At 42.2% G+C, this 12314-nt stretch overlaps 1 protein-coding gene across 1 annotated transcript in view; it reads right to left on the bottom strand.

Annotated features, from left to right (window-relative positions):
• Positions 1–12314, bottom strand: part of nf1a (neurofibromin 1a) — a 324748-nt gene that overhangs the window by 282478 nt on the left and 29956 nt on the right. The gene's annotated exons all lie outside the window — the stretch shown is intronic.

Here is a 12314-nt window from a genome sequence, read left to right as displayed (position 1 = left end):
TTGGAATCTCTTCTGGCATAGAAGTGACCTGCACAAGAAGGACAGATTGCACCTGAATTGGAAGGGGACGAATATGCTGGCAGAAAGATTTGCTAGAGCTGCTCGGGAGGATTTAAACTAGAAAGGTGGGGGTGGGGTGGGACCCAGGGAGATAGTGAAGAAAGAGATCAATCGGAGACTAGTACAGTTGAGAAAAGAAGCATGTCAAACATTCAGGGCAGCAGGGCCAAAGCAGAGAACAAGGTAGGACTGATAAATTAAACTGCATTTACTTCAATGCAAGGGGCCTAACAGGGAAGTCAGATGAACTCAGGGCAGGGTACGGAACATGGGACCGGGATATCATAGCAATCTTAGAAACATGGCTCAGGGATGGAAAGGACTGACAGTTTAATGTTGCAGGATACTAATGCTACAGGAAGGATAGAAAGGGAGGCGAGAGAGGAAGGGGAATGGCATTTTTGTTAAGAGATAGTATTACTGTTGTACAAAAGGAAGATTTTCCAAGGAAGTTATTTGGGTGGAACTGAGAAATAAGAAAGGGATGATCACCTTATTGGGATTTATTATAGACTTGCTAATAGTCAACAGGAAATTGAGGAACATGTTTGTAAGGAGATCTCAGCTATCTGTAAGATTAATAGGGTGGTTATGGTAGGGGATTTTGAATTTCCAAACATAGACTGGGACTGGATTAGTGGTGCTGGAAGAGCACAGCAGTTCAGGCAGCATCCAATGTGCTTCGAAATCGACGTTTCAGGCAAAAGCCCTTCATCAGGAATAAAGGCAGTGAGCCTGAAGCGTGGAGAGATAAGCTAGAGGAGGGTGGGGGTGGGGAGAAAGTAGCATAAAGTACAATGGGTGAGTGGGGGAGGGGATGAAGTTGATAGGTCAGGGAGGAGAGGGTGGAGTGGATATGTGGAAAAGAAGATAGGCAGGTAGGACAAGTCCGGACAAGTCATGGGGACAGTGCTGAGCTGGAAGTTTGAAACTAGGATGAGGTGGGGGGAAGGGGAAATGAGGAAACTGGTGAAGTCCACATTGATGCTCTGGGGTTGAAGTGTTCCGAGGCGGAAGATGAGGCGTTCTTCCTCCAGGCGTCTGGTGTTGAGGGAGCGACGGTGAAGGAGGCCCAGGACCTCCATGTCCTCGGCAGAGTGGGAGGGGGAGTTGAAATGTTGGACCATGGGGCGGTGTGGTTGATTGGTGCGGGTGTCCCGGAGATGTTCCCTAGAGCGCTCTGCTTGGAGGCGCCCAGTTTCCCCAATGTAGAGGAGACCGCATCGGGAGCAACGGATACAATAAATGATATTAGTGGATGTGCAAGTAAAACTTTGATGGATGTGGAAAGCTCTTTTAGGGCCTTGGGTAGAGGTGAGGGAGGAGGTGTGGGCGCAGGTTTTACAGTTCCTGCAGTGGAAGGGGAAAGTGCCAGGATTGGAGGGTGGGTTGTAGGGGGGCATGGACCTGACCAGGTAGTCACGGAGGGAACGGTCTTTGCGGAAGGCAGGAAGGGGTGGGGAGGAAATATATCCCAGGTGGTGGGGTCTGTTTGGAGGTGGCGGAAATGTCAGCAGATAATTTGGTTTATGCAAAGGTTGGTAGGGACTGCCATAGTGTTAACAATTTAGATGGAGAGGAACTTGCTAAGCATGTACAAGAAAAGTCTCTGATTCAGTATGTGGACGCACCTACTAGAGAAGGTGCAAAACTTGACCTATTCTTGGGAAATAAGGCAGGGCAGGTATCAGTGGGGGAGCACTTTGGGGCTAGTGATCACAATTCTATTAGTTTTAAAGCATTGATGGAAATACATAGACCAGATCTAAAAGGTGAAGTTCTAAATTGGAGAAAAGCCAATTTTGATGGTATTTGTCAAGAACTTTCAAAAGCTGATTGGGGGCAGACGTTTACAGGTAAACGGAGAGCTGGAAAATGGGAGGCCTTCAGAAATTAGATAACGAGAGTCCAGAGACAGTATATTCCTGTTAGGGGGGGAAAAGGAAAGGCTGGTAGGTAGAGAGAATGCTGGATGACTAAAGAAATTGAGGGTTTGGTTAAGAAAAAGGAGGAAGCATATGTCAGGTATAGACAGGAAGATCGAGTGAATCCTTAGAAGAGTAGAAAGGCAGTAGGAGTATATTTAAGAGGGAAATCAGGAGGGCAAAAAGGGGAACATGAGATATCTTTGACAAATAGGGTTTTTTTCAAATACATTAAGAACGAGAGGGTAACTAGGGAGAAGGTAGGGCCCCTCAAACATCAGCAAGGCAGTCTTTGCAAAGAGGAGAAAGTGAGGACTGCAGATGCTGGAGATCAGAGCTGAAAATGTGTTGCTGGAAAAGCGCAGCAGGTCAGGCAGCATCCAAAGAACAGGAGAATCGACGTTTCGGGCATAAGCCCTTCTTCAGGAATGAGGAAAGTGTGTCCAGCAGGCTAAGATAAAAGGTAGGGACGAGGGACTTGGGGAAGGGGCGTTGGAAATGTGATAGGTGGAAGGAGGTCAAGGTGAGGGTGATACGCCGGAGTGGGGTGAGGGTTTATGCCCGAAACGTCGATTCTCCTGTTCCTTGGATGCTGCCTGACCTGCTGCGCTTTTCCAGCAACACATTTTCAGTCTTTGCACAGAGCCAAAGGAGATGGGGGAGATACTAAATGAGCATTTTGTATCAGTGTTTACTGTGAAAAAGGACAAGGAAGACATAGAATGTAGGGAAATAGATGGTGACATTTTGAAAAACGTCCATATTACACAGGAGAAAGTGCTGGATGTCTTGAAACACATAAAAGTAGATAAATCCCCAGGACCTCATCAGGTGTACCCTAGAACTCTGTGGGAAGCAATTGCTGGGCCTCTTGCTGAGACATTTGTATCATCGATAGTCACAGGTGAGGTGCTGAATGACTGGAGGTTGGCTAACATGGTGCCACTATTTAAGAAAGTGGTAAGGACCAGCCTGGGAACTACACACCAATGAGCCTGACGTCAGGGGTGGGCAAGTTGTTGGAAGGAATCCTGAGGGACAGGATGTACATTTGTTTGGAAAGGCAAGGACCGACTAGGGATAATCAACATGGCTTTGTGCGTGGGAAATTACGTCTCAAACTTGATTGAGTTTTTTGTAGTAGTAACAAAGAAGATTGATGAGGGCAGAGCGGTATAAGTGATCTATATGGACTTCAGTAAGGCATTTGACAACGTCCTCATGGGAGACTGGTTAGCAAGGTCAGATCTCACTGAATACAGGGAGAACTAGCCATTTGGATACAGAACTGGCTCAAAGGTAGAAGAGACAGAGAGTGGTGGTGGAGGGTTGTTTTTCAGACTGGAGGCCTGTGACCAGTGGAGTGTCACAAGGATTGGTGCTGGTCCCATTACTTTTCATCATTTACATAAATGATTTGGATGTGAACATAGTGGTATAGTAAATAAGTTTGCAGATAGTATCAAAATTGGAGGTGCAGTGGAGCGAACAAGGTTACCTCGAATTACAAAAGGATCTTGATCAGATAGGCCAATGGGCTAAGGAGTGCAGGTGGAGTTTCATTTCAATAAATGTGAGGTGCTGCATTTTGAGAAAGCAAATCATAGCAGGACTTATATACTTGATGGTAAGGTCAGAGGGGAGCGTTGCTGAACAAAGACCTTGGAGTGCAGGTTCATAGCTCCTTGAAAGTGGAGTTGCAGGTAGATAGAGGATAGTGATGACGGCGTTTGGTATGCTTTCCTTTACTGGTCAGAGTACTGAGTACAGGAGTTGAGAGGTCATGTTGCGGCTGTACAGGACATGGAGTTGGCCACTTTTGGAATATTGCGTCAATTCTGGTCTCCTGCCTGTGTGATGTTGTGAAACGTGAAAGGGTTCAGCAAAGATTTACAAGGATGTTGCCTGGGTTGAAGGATTTCAGCTATAGGGGGAGATTGAATAGGCTAGGGCTGTTTTCCCTGGAGGGTCAGTAGCTGAGGGGTGACCTTATAACGGTTTACAAAATCATGATAGGATAAACAGACAAGGTCTTTTCCCTGGGGTGGGAGAGTCCAAAACCCCAGGGCACAGGTTTCAGGTGAGAGGGGAAAGATATAAAAGAGACCTAAGGGACAACCTTTTCACACAGAGTGGTGTGTGTGTAGAACGGGCTGCCAAAGGAAGTGGTGGAGGCTCATACAATTGCAACATTTAAAAAAGGTATCTGGATGGGTGTATGATAGGAAAGGTTTGGAGGAATAGGGGCTGGGTGCTGGCAAGTGGGACTAGATTGGGTTGGGAGATCTGGTTGGCATGGACAAGTTGGACTGAAGGATCTGTTTCCGTGCTGTACATTTCTATGACTCTCATCACAGACATAAATCATCGCTTCCTTCAGGTACACCCTTGGAGCACACACTGCTCCACAATTCATTCATACCACAACCAACATGGTATCTCAAACCAATCACCCCACCTTTACATCATAACCTCTGATATCCTTATCCAACAAAAATTCATCAATTTTACTCTTGAAAAACTAAATTGAACCCTGTCCTTTAGTTTTCATGAACTCTTTTTTTGAGGGGAGGTGGAATAGGGTTCATTCTAGGTTTTCTCTGTTCGGGTCTAAGAAACTGCTTCCTGATTTCACTTCTAAATGGATCAGTAGATAAGTGTAAATGATATCCAGCAAGCAGGAACAGAGACTCGTGATGATATACCTTGTACCAAAACATCACCAAGCTCTATACTCTGAGTGACAGATGAAAATTGTATTTTCATGTCTGTATCAGGCAAATAGTATATGGAGGTTCAACACCCAAGCTCTCTATACTTGGAAACAACCTATCATCCTGATGTTTCACAGTACAATATTTATACTTATTAAAATGTTTGCAATATTACACTTAAAGTGCAATTGCAACAATGTTTCGAATTCAATTTAGTAACATGAGGTTATTAGTATTCACTCTCTGGTTTCAAGAAGAATAGGTGGGGTGGGAGGTAAGGGAAGTTGGGGGGAAAGCTATTTTAAAACTCCCTCTTGGCAGGTTAACTGCAAGAGAAAAGGTTTCCAGTACAAATTTGACAGTGCTCATCAGGCAGAGCAATCAATCATCGTGTTCAGTATTGAGTGTCTTGACAAGATATCAGCCAATGAATTGGAGGTGGGCAAGACAGACAGTATACAGTGCATTTTAAAGCAAATAAAGTCTATTTACTCAGCAAACAATTGGTTTAAACAACAAACTGCAGCAAAGACTAGAACCTCTGAACTGCAGCAAACATAACTCATGACCAAATCCACAGCATTGTGTTTTCACTGACAAAGTGTTAGGAGTACAGGATAGAATGCAAATTGTGTTCTTGAAAATAAATGCCAGTCCCAAACAGTATATCTTTCCAGTTACAGTGACAGGACATTAGTGAGACCACTTTCAGAATGCTGCATTAAATTCTGGTCTCCCTGCTTGAGGAAGGATGTTGTTAAAGTAGAATGTGTTCAAAAAAGACTTCAGGATCTCATGGGGATTGGAGGATTTGAGTTAGAGGGAGAGGCTGGATAAGCTGGGGCTATTTTCCCTGGAGCTTCAGAGGCTGAGGGCTGACCTTTAAAGAAGTTTATAAAATCATGAGGGGCATAGATAGGGTGATTAGCCCAGGTCTTTTTCTCAGGGAATCCAAAACTCGAGAGGGTATGGGTTTAAGATGAGGGGGAAAAGATTTAAAGGACCCAAGGGGCAACTTTTTCCATACACGGCATTGTGTGTATATGGAACAAACTGCCAGAGAGAAAGAGAAATGTAAAAGGCATCTGAATGGGTATATGAATAGGAAGGGTTTAGAGGAATATGGGCCAAATGCTGGCAAATAGGATTAGACCAGTTTCAGATATCTGGTCAGCATGGACAAGTTGGACTGAAGGGTCTGTTTTCAGTCTGTATAACTCTGACAAGGAAATTATCCAATATTTACAACTCAGGCATGAACAGAAGCATCAATATATTCTGGATTAGTGGTGCTGGAAGAGCACAGCAGTTCAGGCAACATCCAAGGAGCTTTGAAATCGACGTTTCGGGCAAAAGCCCTTCATCAGGAATAAAGGCAGTGAGCCTGAAGCGTGGAGAGATAAGCTCTAGCTCACTGCCTATATTCCTGATGAAGGGCTTTTGCCCGAAACGTCGATTTCGAAGATCCTTGGATGCTGCCTGAACTGCTGTGCTCTTCCAGCACCACTAATCCAGAATCTGGTTTCCAGCATCTGCAGTCATTATTGATGCTTCGAGGTAAAAACATAGTCAACTGTAAACCTTTGCCCTAAAATAGCATTATGCATTTAAATACTTTTTTTTATTAAATCAATGCAAAATCAGATGATGTGCAACTATCGCAAACGTCTAAAGCAGTCTTATATTCTCACAAAAATAAAGACACCACCTTGGAAATTAAAAGAGCAAAGTAAATTCGATAACATGTGCATTCAGCAATTTATCCAGTGCTATCTGTAAGCTATTAGTTCCAAATGTTCATTTAAATACACTTTTGCCACCAATGTACCTGTTGTACCAACTGCCATTCAAGAAATTGAGCATGTAATTTTGTCTGACTTTGACCCAGTTATGAAGGAAGCCAGAGGTCCCACTTCACAGCTGAAACATTCAACTGAGGATTTTCTACTTACGCACAGAATATGTTTTGGCAACATGCTAATAAGAATAGACTCAACAGCGGACTTCCGGAGGAGAAATGGGAGAGATTTCTCTGGACATTCTGACAACATATGATCAAGTGCAGAACAAGGAGTCCAAAACTGAAGTCAATTCAAATTAGAGGCAAATTCTCCATTGGCTTGAGTTATATCGAGCACAAAGACGACAGTTGCAACTGTTGGAAACCAATAATCTCAGTCTCAGGACAATGCAGCAAATGATCCTCAGAATAGTATCCTTGGCCCAATTATTTTAGCTGCTTTGTCAACTGCCTTCCAAGAGATGAAAAACATTTGATGATGCAGAGCAGACAATTAATTTCACAACTCAGATTATGAAGCAGTCCATACGTACACAACGCAAGACCCATTTAGGTGTGGGCTGAAAAGTTCTAAGTGATATTCAAGTATTGCAAAGGTCGAACCACATCCCTCAGCTTTCAACAGGATAATCATTGGTAAATGCACTACTGATATCCTGGGGGAATCATTTTAATCGGAATATTAAATTAACAGGCCATACAGATACCGTAGTTACAAAAGTAGTTCAGAGGCTTGATATGCTGTGGCAGATCTAAACTAATGAGTCTTTCGACACTGAAATTTTAACAAAATTAACCAAACAACAATCAAGAGATATTATATTCAGCCACTCAGCGCACACATCCATGATAGGACTTGCTCTCATCTCCTTTAATGATTTAACATTAACACAGAGGTCTCAGTAAACCCAGTTTTCATTACGATTCAGATATGCTTAATACACTTCCCCCTTCTCTTAAAACCTCAACACAATTCCCATACTGTGCAATGCGAAACCAAATACTTCAAATAAAATCAACTGTAAAAAGTTTTGAAAGGTTCCTCAGGAGGTTTAAGGAAAAGGATTACTGCAGAAGCACCTTATCATCTGAGGCTTCAATCAGCAGGTACTATTTATAAAACTTGCCAAATTGTTTTTGTATTTCTTTCATGGGATGTGAGCACCATCAGCAAGACCAGCATTTCTTGCTCATCCCTAATAATGCATGTCAAACACTTGGTTAACAAGCAATGCAGCTGGAACCCTTTCTTTATTTAACTCTGGTTTGTCTTAACACAGCGGCGGCACAATGGCACAGTGGTTAGCACTGCTGCCTCACAGCGCCAGAGACCTGGGTTCAATCCCTGCCTCAGGCGACTGACTGTGTGGAGTTTGCACATTCTCCCCGTGTCTGCGTGGGTTTCCTCCAGGTGCTCCGGTTTCCTTCCACAGTAAAATTTGCAGGTTAGGTGAATTGGCCATGCTAAATTGCCTGTAGTGTTAGGTGAAGGGGTAAATGTAGGGGAATGGGTCTAGGTGGATTGTGCTTCAGCAGGTTGGCGTGGACTTGTTGGGCCACACTGTAAGTAACAGTTGCACACAGCAGAGTTGATATCCAGCAACTGCTCAGTATCAGCGCACAGTCATGGTAAAAGGCTGCTAATATTCAACAGGTTTGCCAGTTTCCTCAAGTGTATGTTGCCACAGCTCAGTGGATTAGGATACTGGAAACTACCCCATTATTCCAAAAGCAGTCACAATAGTTAAACATGCTTAAAATTATACAAAGTCCACAATTTGCCTCTGTTTTTAAACCCAGATTTGCAAGTAACGTAGACAAGGTTTCTATAGTTAACAAGGATTGTGACTTATTACCAATGGATTCCAGCTACAGGTAAAGAACTATGAACCAACTGAGAACTCTACAAATTGAAACAAACTTACTTATAAAGTCAACCCCCCCACCCCCCATTATCAAATTAAACTAACATTCAATCTCTTCCATTCAGAAATGCTTTCTGGCCATCCCCTGAAGCTAGGTAAGTCACATCTGCATTGTCTTGAGGAATGACTGAGTCACAAAAATCGTCTGCACAATGATTCTCCAAGATTAGGGAATTTACATTTGCATTATCCGAGAGGATGATCTCATCCTGCCATTGTACCTGGGGTAACATGTGACTGCAAGGGAGTGGCTAGAGGTTGGCTTGAGTGACATGTGACCGTGGGTGAGTGGCCAGTGTATCTGTGAGCATGACCAACTGACCTGTATAAAAGGGATATGTTTTCTTTGTTCAGGGCCTCATCTCGACTCAACTTCACATGCTTGCGACGAGGATCAGAAGTGTCACCTAGCTTTTAGATGCTTTAATAAACTTTAACTGTTTGCAGAAGTTGGTGTGTGCGAATTGCATGTCATGTGTGAAACCTTGGGAAAATAACCTCACAAAAAAGGCATTTGGAATGGTATATGAATAGGAAGGGTTTAGAGGGATATGGGCTGATTGCTGGCAGGTGGGACTAGATTGGGTTGGGATAGCTGGTCGGCATGGATTGGACCGAAGGGTCTGTTTCCATGCTGTACAGCTCTATGACTCTATGAGGTACTTACACTTGTCTGCAGGAAGCACAGAGCCACTAGTTCACAAATCACAAAGTCTCTCACATATTGATTTAAAAGCAACAGCTTATTGCAACTGGCACTGGCAAGGCAAAATAAACTAACTTCAGTGTTCCCTTTACTGCAGAGGAAAGCCACCTCACCATCTAGAAGTTCAAATGTTTCTGGTATCTTGTTCACACCCACAGCTATTCAATTACCTGGGAGCCAATCACAGTTGCTGGCAGGCAGAAGGCCTGTCATTGACAACTGGTCACCACTGCACAGACCAATCAGCTATTTATTGCCAGCCAAATCACTTCTCACACACCTTGGTACCAGTCCATCTGCAGGCAACCTGCCTCCACAACCTGAACAAGTTAGTGTTATCAACACTTACACTTGTTGAAGTGCAGCAACCTCTTCTACAATCCTTTTCCAATTTCAATCCACGAACTACAAAAAAAAGCCTTTACAATGTGAACTTCACATTGTAAATATTTGTTGTTCCAACTTAATGTCAATGAATGAGATTCTGCAACATATACTGCTCTCTCAGATTTCCAATAATTTACAGTAGTGTATCAGATATGACAAGATCATTAACATTGGGTAAAACGCTGTTGCCGGTTATTCTAAAGTTTGAGCAACATTGTTAATTTCATAGGAACTGAGAGTCTGGCAAGTCATGGAACAAACACCTCCATTCCCACACCTTCCAAATAGTTTATTGACAGAGGTTGAGCAATGTAGAAGGGATGTGAAAAATGAAAATGCGTAGATTGGAGACTTTGAGTTAAGCTGCCCTACAATTCAAAAATCATCGCAGCCCTGGGTGTTACTGCAGAGGTTCCTCAGGACAGGATCCTACATCCAACTATCACCAACTGAGTTTCCCTCCATCATAAGGTCAGAAATGGTGTGATGTTTGAAGAGTGTTTAATACTATGTATCAGCGTTCAATACTATGTACAACTGTTCAAATATGAAACATGAATACTGGCACGCTGCAAAATATGGACATCATTCAGGTGTGGGCCACTATGTTAACAAGTAACATCTGTGCCCTACAACTGGGTGTTTCTTCAACACATGGAACATTGCCGTTCAAGCTCATCATTTCTCATCACCCTTAGCAATTATCTTTACAGAGCTGCATACATAAGGATTTAAATTTTAAAAATCTTCAAACAATGAGACATGAAGGCAGAAAGGCAAGAAACAAACTTTCTCAACATCCACGCCTTCAAACAATCAATCAGGAGAACTAATCATTATGGCTGCGCTGATTAAACAGAAAATTAGTAAAAGAAACAAAGTGCTGGTTGACTTCATGCACAATTATTTAAAAATCAACATCAGGGGTTACGGTACAATGGAATGGGAGAATAGCAAGAAGTAGAGAAAATGTAAATAGTTCTTAATAGTTGTACAAAAATACAGTACAAGTGACTTTCAACATTTACAAGGTAAGGCTTCACATATTTTAAAGTATTTTAGGGAATACAAACAAAGTAAGAAAGAGGGATTAAGCTACACTCTAGGAAGAATATTTTCAACTGTTGAACACGCTAGACAAGCACATGCTCATATGTAATTCAGATTTTGCTTCTATTGTTATATTAATTCCTGGTTAAAATAAAAGCACAAATTATATAAAATCATGGTGGCTCCATTCTGAACATATTATTATTTCTTCAAAACTCAAAATTATTTCAAGTTTTTTTGTGTAGAAACTTGTCCACACTTCTGAGAAATACAAAATGGTAAACATTAACAAGTTTCGTACTTCTACCAAGTGAAACCACTTATTTGAATTTGTAACAAGCTAATTAGATCTTCACTCCACCAAACAGCTGTCACGCCACCTCCGGCCAGAGGATATAAATACAGTGTAAAGAGGGCTCTTATGGGCCAGTGATAACATCCCTACTTCTGGCTAAGTAGGTGCAGGTTCAAGTCCCCATCTGTCCTCAAGGTCAATCACAACACATCAGAACATGTTCATTAAAAACAAGTTTTAATTAGTGTGACTACTTTATATTGGCAGTTCCAACTCCAAATGTGGATGCTGGAAATTCAAAATGGAAAATCGCATCACAATGGCCACAATGTTCAGAACAAAAACGTTCAAAACCGCTGTACACCATGGCTCAAAAGCCCCTTAGCCTACTCCACTCAAAGACATTTGATCTTCATGTGTAACAACTGTACTCTACAATTTGAAGTGCAGTTTTTTAACCAAGAGCAAAGCTTAAATTGTCATAGAAAGATAGGCAGTGAAAACAAACATGGTCTTTTTTTCAAAAATTAATTGCATCAGAGTCATGTACTTTGACCAATCAACACAAATTCTTTGGTAACAAGTACTTCAACGCAACCTGTATTCAGTCGCAGCTGTTTTTGCCAGATTTTGCATCCCAAATTCAGCAAAACGCAACTGCAAACTGACTAGCTAAGACTCTCAAAGCTCCATCAATTACAATGATACTGTTGTACAATCACCTGAATACTTCAGCCATTCTTCACATCACCAAATGCATTTTAAAGAACAAATGAGAGCAAGAAAGGAATACAACGTTAGAGATTCACAGGATATCATCCGAACCAGGAGGCTGGATTACAATCTTCATTCTTTTCATGAACGTTGCAGATTTCAGCACAGCTCACGAGATCAGCAAATCTTGACCATTTTCTGTTGACCATGGCTCTGGATGCTGCAGGCAAACTTTAGGACAATGATTCCTTTTATAATTCAAGTTATTTCTGCATGTTTAAGGTGGGTAAGCTGGTTTTTAATGCCCATTCTTACTTGACCTCAGCAAAGTAATGAAAATCACTTTCAAAGACTTCTTGAACCAATGCAGTCCTATTTTAGCAGTCCAAATATTCAGTCACATTAACCACAATGTGTTTTAAAAGGGCAGGAACTAATTCAAGGTGAGTTTTCAGCATTTTGTAAGTGTGCTGAGCCACAGGAGAAATGATAGCCTAATATTATCAGTAATTACTAATCTAGAAACTCTGCTGATGTTCTGAGCACTCAGGGTCAAATCCAGAATTCATTTTTAAAAATCTCTTAATATGGCATGAAGGGTCCAAGGATGACCACTAAACCATTGCTGAGTTTCAGAAAAACCCATCTGGTTCACTAATGCCCCTTAGGGAAAAGAAATATGCCATCCGTACCTTGTCTGGCCTACGTGACTCCAGACCAACAGCAATGTGGTTGAC

Source organism: Chiloscyllium punctatum, chromosome 19 (genome assembly GCF_047496795.1).
Source record: "Chiloscyllium punctatum isolate Juve2018m chromosome 19, sChiPun1.3, whole genome shotgun sequence".
NCBI lineage: Eukaryota > Metazoa > Chordata > Chondrichthyes > Orectolobiformes > Hemiscylliidae > Chiloscyllium > Chiloscyllium punctatum.
This window is presented reverse-complemented; position numbering and strand designations above follow the sequence as displayed.